Consider the following 9,326-nt stretch of genomic DNA (forward strand, 5'->3'; position numbering starts at 1 on the left):
CCCATTCAGATGATTGTCTCTTTACCTCGTTGATGATTTCTTTTGCCCAGCAGAAGCTTTTTAGTTTGATGTAGTCCCATTCCTTTATTAATACAATATAATATTTAATAGCAAGTATCTTATAGTGAATGATATAAACTATTCTGATTGCTGTACCAATAGGACCTCATTTAATCTTTTAAAAACTCTGTTATTATCTGCATTTTACAAAGATGGAAACTGAGACATAGATAGGGTAGATAACTTGCCCAAGGCTACACAGCGAGTGAATGATGAAACAGAACTTAAACCCAGAGAATTTGGCTGCAGAGCATGTATACTACACAATTCTATTTTAGACAGTAGTAAAAGCTGACAGAAGGCAGTATGTGTTAAATGAATGTGTATTCTAAAGGTGGCAAGATGGTGGCTTGGGCTATGTCTGTCCCCTAGGTGTTTGGGCCACACTCTGTTTTGCCTGCATGTTGTTTAGAAAAGTTTCTCTCTATATTTTTAAAAGTTAATTGCTAGACTTAAAAACTGAATATATAAATCTTGATATAAATATCAAGATTTTGGTTTCCCTTGGTAATTCAGAACATTTGGATAGCCTTTGCTCGCATTCTTACATGGACAGATTGTCTGCAGCCAGGTCGCTGCTGTTCACTTTAGAAATGGTGTCACTCTTCAGTTTGCCACAGTCTCCACCATCTCCTTTTATTCGCACACAAATGTGTGTTGGCTGCCATTTATCATCCTGCTTCGATAGTTGTATTTCTTGTGATAGAGTTAGGAGGAAAATTATTTCATGTACTGATATCTATATCAAGTGTGAGCAAAATGAGAAACATACATAGATATCAAACATTTGTACTTATTAATTCACTCTTGTTACCTGACAGGTTTTAAACCTGAGGTTGTAAAGTATGTAGGCTATAACACAGGGCTCACTTGGATAGGAAACTCTGCTAAAAATAAAAAGGAATTTACTTGGGTCTTAGAGAATGATATTTTTGTAGGTACAACAAAGTATGTTAGGGAAGGTTTGAAGGTTAAATGGATAAAAATCAAACTGCAGTTTGTATAAAAATAGATTCAGTAACAGAACAAGAATTACTCAATTATTGACTAGAATAATTTGTGATGGATTTGTTGGCTTCTGAGGTTGAAGTGAGTGAAATGAATAGACAAAACTGAGAATGTTTTAATGGAAAGACCAATTATGTCTTCTCTTTCTCTCTGCCCCTTGTCTTTAACACAGAGACATATGCACACACACGCACACACGCACGCACACACAAATACTCAGATATACATGCATACACACAAATATACAAATATGCACAAATATACGTGCACGCACATACACACATATGCACATTATTTCGCCTTTGAACTGTTCAATGGCTGTAGGTGACAAGATGTGACATAATGTTAATACAACTGCCACAGTAAATGAATTACTAGACAACAGTTGTATCAAAAGTTTCAGGTAACAGCATTACAGATATTATCTTCCTTCAGGCAGGCACTTATGGGTATCTGCAGGGACACAGAATCAGTAAGGACTAAGGGATGAGCCATGGATACCTTACAGATATAATCAACAAGTGACTGTGTCCCTGTGATTACCAGCCAGCCAAGGTCTACCTTCCCAAATTCCCTGGCAAGGTCTTCTGTTGTCATCTTATCTCCACCAGCCCTGAATGCAGCCTCCCCCAATCCTTTTTTCCAGATGGAAAAGATAAAGTATTAAAAAAATGGCTTAAAATAGGTTATTACCTGGCTACTTTCAGAATCATAAAGAACAATTTCAGAACTGTGCTTGAGTGCATTCGACTGAAGTATCTTCATGTACAATGAGCCTCAACTGAGCATCAGTTTGCTACACTTCACTGTACTAGAAATAGTTCTCAATGCAATAGTCCATTCCAATTTATCTTATGCCAAGAAAATGAGTATTTCTTAAACTCCAGAGGCACAATTTTCTTTCTTATGTATTGTTTTGAAAGAAAATATTATTTCCAAACAAAAAGCAAATACTTAAATCTCCCCTTCACTCCTCCCTATCCCTATCTTTAAAAGATTAGATATCAGAGCAAAATAATTTGTGGTAACTGCAAATTCTTGAGATGTAGCCTGGATAAGCTACTTTTGTTCAATACATAAAACATTTCTTAATAAACTACTTGAAGCAAAATAGGAATTTCACAGGTGTTAAATCTATTTTTCTCTCTTCAGCTATAACTGCTGATTTCAAACATGTAGATTTGGGACCATGAGCAATAAAATTACTGTCCTGCAGGTGTAATAAATAAACATGAAAGGTTGAAAGTGTATGCAAGGTACATACAAAACCAAGTGCTAACCAGGTCTTAGAATTGGGAAATGCCATAGCATTTGCTGCAGTGGAAGGGGCTTAGACATTTTGCGTTTTTGTCCCGTAGACACTAACTTCCATCTGTATGGAACTCCCTTTTGTCCTACCTCCCTCCTTTCTTCCTTCCTCCATCTACCCCTTACTTTCTTTGTAAATTGAACATCTACTTTGTACTAGTTACTTTACCAGATGCTGGGACACAAATTCCCTGTATTAGTCTGCTAGGGGTGCCATAGAAAATAACACAGGTTGGGTAGTTTTAACAACAGAAATTAATTTTCTCACAGTTCTGGAGTTTAGAAGTCTTAAGATCAAGGTGTTGGCAGGTTTAGTTTCTGCTGAGGGCTCTTTCCTTGACTTGGACAGCTGTCTTCTCATTGTGTTCTCACATAGTCTTTTCTCTGTGCACATGAAACCTTGGCGTCTTTTCCTCTTCTTATAAGGACACGAGTTACATAGATTAGGGCCCCAACCGTATAGACTCATTTAAACTTAATTACCTCTTAAAGCCCCTATCTCCAAATACAGTCACATTCTAAGGCACTGGTGTTTGGAACTTCAACATATAAATTTTAGAGGGACACAGTTCAGTCCATATTGTACCCTAATACAAGGTCCTTGTTTCAGAAAGGCTTATGGTATAATAGGAGACAGGGAAGGAAACAAATATGAATTACGTGACCAAGGATAAATCACTTTGCCTCTCAGTTCCTTAGCATTTTTCCTGTAAATGATGGATTGGATAAATAATATCTAGGATTCATTATAGTTTTGATGATTTGTAATTCCAAAGCTGTATCTAAAATTAGACCTGAGACACAGGGTGAAATAAATATGGAGAATGGAAAGGGAACTGACTGGGCAGTGGGGGATGTAGCCCGAACAGTAACTATTTCTTCTTCAGGGCTCATTAGTGTGAAGTCACTCATTACCTTTTAATTTTCCAAGAATTGTTCCCTGTCTTTCATGTATTTCAGGGAGTTGATGATTTTTATTAATCAATCACCCACCAACTTTACATTCTGAAAGAATGAACTAAATTTTTACAAATTCTAAAAAGAAAACAACTCTATCTTTAGAGTGGGACAGATATTTTGTTCTCTAAGTTTAGAGACTGAGTCCCTACAAAATATTTCAAAAACATACACCAACCAATCAACAAAATAACTTCCCCCTACCATAATATTGAATGAATGCAAAGGAAACCCTTAGTGTTGCATATTCAGTGACGTACACATGAGGTTTGTTTCTATAACTTGTGATTATTCTTTCTGCAAATGAATTTCCATTTTTCCTTTTACCTTTTATCCAGTGTGAAGTAATTTAAAAATCCATTAACACATATTGCCATATTAATTGGATGATATTCTTCAAGGTCAAGAAACTATCAATAGATATTGAATAGTTACTATAAATAAACTCATCATAGTAATTAGATTTGTCAATTAAAATTGGCAACCGCTAACTCTTTTTTACTGGATTAAAGGTAGATCACTTTGGGAAAATAATTTTGCTCTACATAATAGATGTAGGTTGAATGATGATCTCATATGCAAGTTTGACCCATGAATGAAATAAGCGTCTGATTTTTTAAAATAACAGATTCAGAGACTTGCGGAAGTGTGGTTACTGATGAATTTTCTCTAAAAATGTGAAAAAAAAAAACACAAGTGAAAGTTTCAACTTAATATTTACCAAGAGGATACTAATAACAACATCTAACATTTATTAAGAACTTGGTATGTACTATATACAGCCTATGTAGTAAAACTTTAATATATTATCTCTTTTACTCATAAAACCACATGAAATATGTAATTATCTTCTTTTTGCAGGTAAAACTATTCCGCAGTCATTTATACTACTAATAAGTGCTGGAACTGGATTAAAATTTAGGTCCATCTGATTCCAAACCAAACGCTCTTGTCACCTCTCCACATGTGCATGACTAGATAGATATTTTAATTAGTTTCACTTTGTTTGTTATTGTCTCCAAGTGAGAAGGTTTCTGGTGAAGAAAAATGTAACCCTTGTTTTAGTTTCAGTAAATTTGAAAAAGTTATTCTGAAAACCAGATTGCATAATCTATTGCATAGTTTTTCATAGCTCTTCATTTTTTTTAAATCTGGAATTTGTACAGTGTATAGAAGTTTGTAGACACTATTTGCATTTGATTTTGTGGGTGACACAGAGCTATATATTTTCCCAAATGTTCCTTATAAGAGATCCAAACTGCATAGCAACTTTAGCATCATTGGTCTGGGGATGTCAGGTGTTCAGTACATGGAAGAGAGGTACAATTGTCAATTCTTCAAGCTGTCTGATATATTCACTCAGCAAAAATCATTAAGTGACAATCAAATAACACAATCTAGTCTAGGTACTGGAAATACAGCAGTGAAATCGGAAGACAAAAATTGCTGAACTCAAAGAATTTACATTCTTGGGGTAGTAAGGCAGAACCAAAATGTGATCTCAGATATGTCTGACCCCAGAGTGCTCACTTTACCAGTAAACTATTCTGCCTTTTCATATCTGCTGAGTCACTTTTTTTTTTTTTTTAACAGAAAACACATACTGTGTGTATGTGAAGGTTTTGGGGTGTGTAGAATATGTGGGTAACAGCTGAGTATTAAGCTATATCCATCTTAGTTTATCAAAGTATCACATTAACTGCTGACATCTGAGAGCATGGTACAGTAGGGGGTAGTTTATACTTTCTGATTGTTGCAGAAAAGTGTCTGGTGTTTGCGGTGTGCCAGATTCCCAAGGGAAGTGGCCCCCACGAACTTCTGTGATGAATGAAAGATCATTATATACAGTAGCTGTTAATGTTAAAAACCTATTTTAATGGCACATTGTTACTTATTATTTTAATAAATGTTGTTATTGAGTACTTACTGTGTCTTAGGCTCCAGATAATGGAGATGAGCAAAGATTTGGGGGAATGACACAATGGGATATATGTAGCAAATATATTTATCAAATATTTGACGTGGATAGAAATTAACTAAAAGAGTAATGGAAAATAAGGCTGAGAAGAGTAGAATGTGTGCTGTGCTCAATGGCTTTTGATCCCATAGTGTGGAATGTGAACTTCTTTCCATGCTTCTCAAACTAGAGAATAGTCATCTCTGGGAATATGTGGTTGTTGATAAGTGGTACAGAGGTCGATATATAAGCCTGTCCTCTCTATAATACCAACTTTTCCTTGGTTACTCCGAGGAGAAAAAACCTTAAATTTAAAAATACTAAACCTAGATAAATTACAAAGAAGCTTGCAAAGTCCATATCCATTTTTAACTTCTGTATTTGTTGAAGTAAAATATACATATAGAAAAGTTAATGTAAATTTAGAGATGCTAAATTTTCACTGATGACAACCAATATCCCATCCAGAAATGAAACACTAGCAGCATCCCCCAACCCCTCAGCACCTTTCCAGTCTCAACTTGATTCCACCAAGAATAAACACTCTCTCCTGACTTCTGACACACAGATTAGTTTCACCTGTTTCTGAACTTTATAGACATAAAACTGCACAGTATGTACTCTTTTGTTTCTGGCTTCTTTCACTCAACATTATGTTTGGGAGAGTCAATATTTTCTGTGTATAGTTATAGACTGTTCATTCTCCTTGCTGTATAGTGTTCATTGTGTGAATAAACTACATTTTGTTTATACATTCTGCTCTCGATGAGCATTTGGCTAGTTTACAGTTTTTGGCTATTATAAATAGTTATGATATGACATAACACTCTGTCTTGTAATGAACATGTATATGCATTTCTAAGAGCCAAGTTCTTAGGTCATAGCTTTGTATATGTTTAGCTTTAAAAGATGCAGTTTTCTAAAATGGTTGTGCAATTTATATCCATACTAGCACTATATTAGAGTTTTGGTTGCTCCAAATTCTTGACAGAATTTTCTATCTTTTTAATTGTAGTCATTTTAGTGAGTATGCAGTGATTTTTATTGTGATTTTAATTTGCATTTCCTTAATGGAAAAATCATAGTTTTAAATATTTTCTTGTCATTTAAATATTCTTTTTGGTTAAGTGTTAATTTTTTGTCCACCATTTTGCTGGGTTTTTGTTATTTGATTTTTTAAATTGATTTGTAGAATTTCATTATATATATATATTATGGATAATAGCCCTTTGCCAAATATCTGTATTGCAAATATCTTCTCTCAGACCATGTTAACATATACATATTTTTAGCTAATACATAAGACTTGAATGAAGTTTTGCTTGCAAGAGGTAATTTTGAGTTATGCCCCAGTCAAAGGATGCAACTATGTATTTGCTCCATTACCAATTAAGTATACGGTTGTGTATTTCCCAACCCATTTGTGGCCTCAAGTGCTCTGTCTGTGAAGTTAGAACCAGAAAGATTAGAGAAGCAATGAACAAGGCTGGATCTGTAATGTTTGCTAATAAATATACTCCATAGTCTCAGGAATATTATAGAATTTAGAATAGAGTTATATTTAGTAGCTCTCAGAAGGTTAAATTAGTGTTTGTAAGAAATGAGTTGCAAGCACAATTTAATTAAATGACATTTTAGGAGACTTAGGTAGTCACTCAAAGGAAGAAGTGGTGCTTAGAAAACTGTGCCCTTTTTGTTAGAAGGCATGCGACATGTCTGTGATCCTGCAATGACTCCATCAATAATGTTATGCTGAGCTCAGCCATGAAGGTCATGTGATTCTTTGGCTCATACCTTTTGTTTATACATGGTATAAGTAACTCTCTTTTTGTTATTCTGCCTCACTCTTTATTTAAACTTCTGTACCAGTGTCTGTATTCTGTTATAAACAGCAGTTTAAACCCATGAAAGCTTACTGGTTTCATGACACAAGAAATTTAGGGGTTAGCAGTCCAGAGCTGGGATAGCAGCTCAAGAAGGTCATTAGGGACTCAGTTGCTTTCCATCTCCCACTCTGCTCTCTGTAGCATACAGGCCTTTGTCCTTTTGCTTACTGACCCTAGGTAAGAAGATGGCTCCTGAACCTACAGGGAGAGAATATGTCTTCCAGGCAGGAAGAAGCTAGAGTGCAAAAGAACTAGTAGGCTTTGCATTGATATTAAAAATTTCTAGGAACATCTGCCTACTTCTTGTGGCTGATATATGGCCACACATGGCTCCAAAGCAAGCTGGAAAATGGGATATTTTTGCTTTCTAGCTGCAACGTAGGGAAGGCAAGGACAAAGAGTCCTGTGACGAGATAGAGTCCACAGAATAGGCCATAGAACCTTCACTTCCCATCTTTTTCTTATAAATTTTCTATTTGTTATCATTTAAAAGAATATTTGAAAAAGAGCAAAAAATAAAAATTGTCCATCATTTTAACATCTAAAACAGTCACTGTAAATATTTTACCTAGCCACTTCAGAAAACAGGTCTGGGTACTCAGTGTACTCATTGGTATTGGGGGTATTGCTTCTTACAGTTCTCAGTGGACAGAGGGAAGTACCTACCCGCGCCCCGCCCCCCCCACATGCAACAGTACATCTATATTATCTGTGACTGTATATTATGAAATCGATGAGTTCACACTAATATATTTAATTCCAGTCCCACATCGTAGGGTTCATTCCAGTTTTCTTTTTTCTGTATTCGTTAGCTCTTTCTCCACAGTGAGAAACATGGCTCCCTTTATTCTCGACACATTTACTTATATGATCAATCTTTCTGTAACCAATCTGTCATCTTATCACTTCCCCCTCCCACCCGTCTGTTCTCTTACTGACTCTACTCAGCCTTCAACACCATGTGCCCGGCTGCGCCCTCAGTTGGATATGATTTCCTTTTCCTGCTTGAGCTCAGACACCTCTGCTAGGCTGTCCGACATCTGTTCTCGTCGTGCTTCTTAAAGAAAGCCCTTCTTACCCACAAATGCTCCAGCTTCTCCCTGGCTCAGCAGGCCACCTGCACCCCCATGCTGGTACTTACCTTGCTTGGAAACTATCTGTTAGTTTTTGGACTGAATTTTGCAGAGGAAGGAGGAAAAGAGAGAAGGACATGGAATATAAACTATTTGCCTTTTTATTTTATTCTGTTTCCTGATGTTAGAAATTTTACATTTTCTTTTTTTTTAATTTAATTTTATTAGTTTCAAATGTACAGTACATTGGTTAGACATTTATATAGTTTATAAAACGATCCCCCGAAGTGCTCTTTCTCTCCTCTGGCTCTCCACCTAGCCATTACATTAATGCTGACTGCATTCCCTATGCCATGCTCCCTATCCCCATGACCATCTATCAACAACTAATTTATACTTCTTTAACCCTTCACCCTATTATTTCAGTCCCCCAAACCCCCCTATTCTCTGGCTGTCACCAGATTGTCCTTTATATTTGTGAGTCTGTTTTTAATTAGTTTTTTCTTTTTGTTCCTTAGATTCTGCTTACAAATGAAATCATATGGTGTTTATACATTTTGAGTAAATTGGTCAATCCTTTTTGATGATTTATTATATTACTTTTATGTTTAAAATGTGATGCTGCATGGAGATATTGAAAAATATGTTAATTTTGTAGGATTTTTTTGCATTTAATTATCTAATCAATTAGACATTATTTTGTCATTTAATGTGAGGGGAGGATCTCAGCTAATTTTTTCCCCTTTTACTGTAATACCACCTTCCTTTTTATACTTTTCTCATTTTCACTTCCTGTGGCTTATCCCCTTTCTTTCAGTTTTCTTCTGCTTATATTTCCTTTTCCTTTTTGCCCCTTTGTTTCTATGTTTCCTCAAATCCTACTACCAGAGATCACAACACATGCCAACTCTGTCCTACAGTGACCTTTGCTTTCCTCTCCACCGTCCTATGAATGCTCTCTCCCACTCCTTGTGTAATTGTCAGCTAGATTTTAGGCAGTCAGGCTGAGTCATTCACAGTAATGAATGCCAAATAAATTGCACATATGTAAGGCTTCTCCTAAGAAAGTTTAGGGAA

General features: G+C 35.7%; 1 pseudogene; it reads right to left on the bottom strand.

Annotated features, from left to right (window-relative positions):
• Positions 1–604: 604 nt before the first annotated feature.
• The window catches only part of LOC102894656, a 185,622-nt pseudogene continuing 176,900 nt past the window's right edge, over positions 605–9,326 (bottom strand).

Source organism: Pteropus alecto, unplaced genomic scaffold (assembly GCF_000325575.1).
Source record: "Pteropus alecto unplaced genomic scaffold, ASM32557v1 scaffold20, whole genome shotgun sequence".
Lineage (NCBI taxonomy): Eukaryota > Metazoa > Chordata > Mammalia > Chiroptera > Pteropodidae > Pteropus > Pteropus alecto.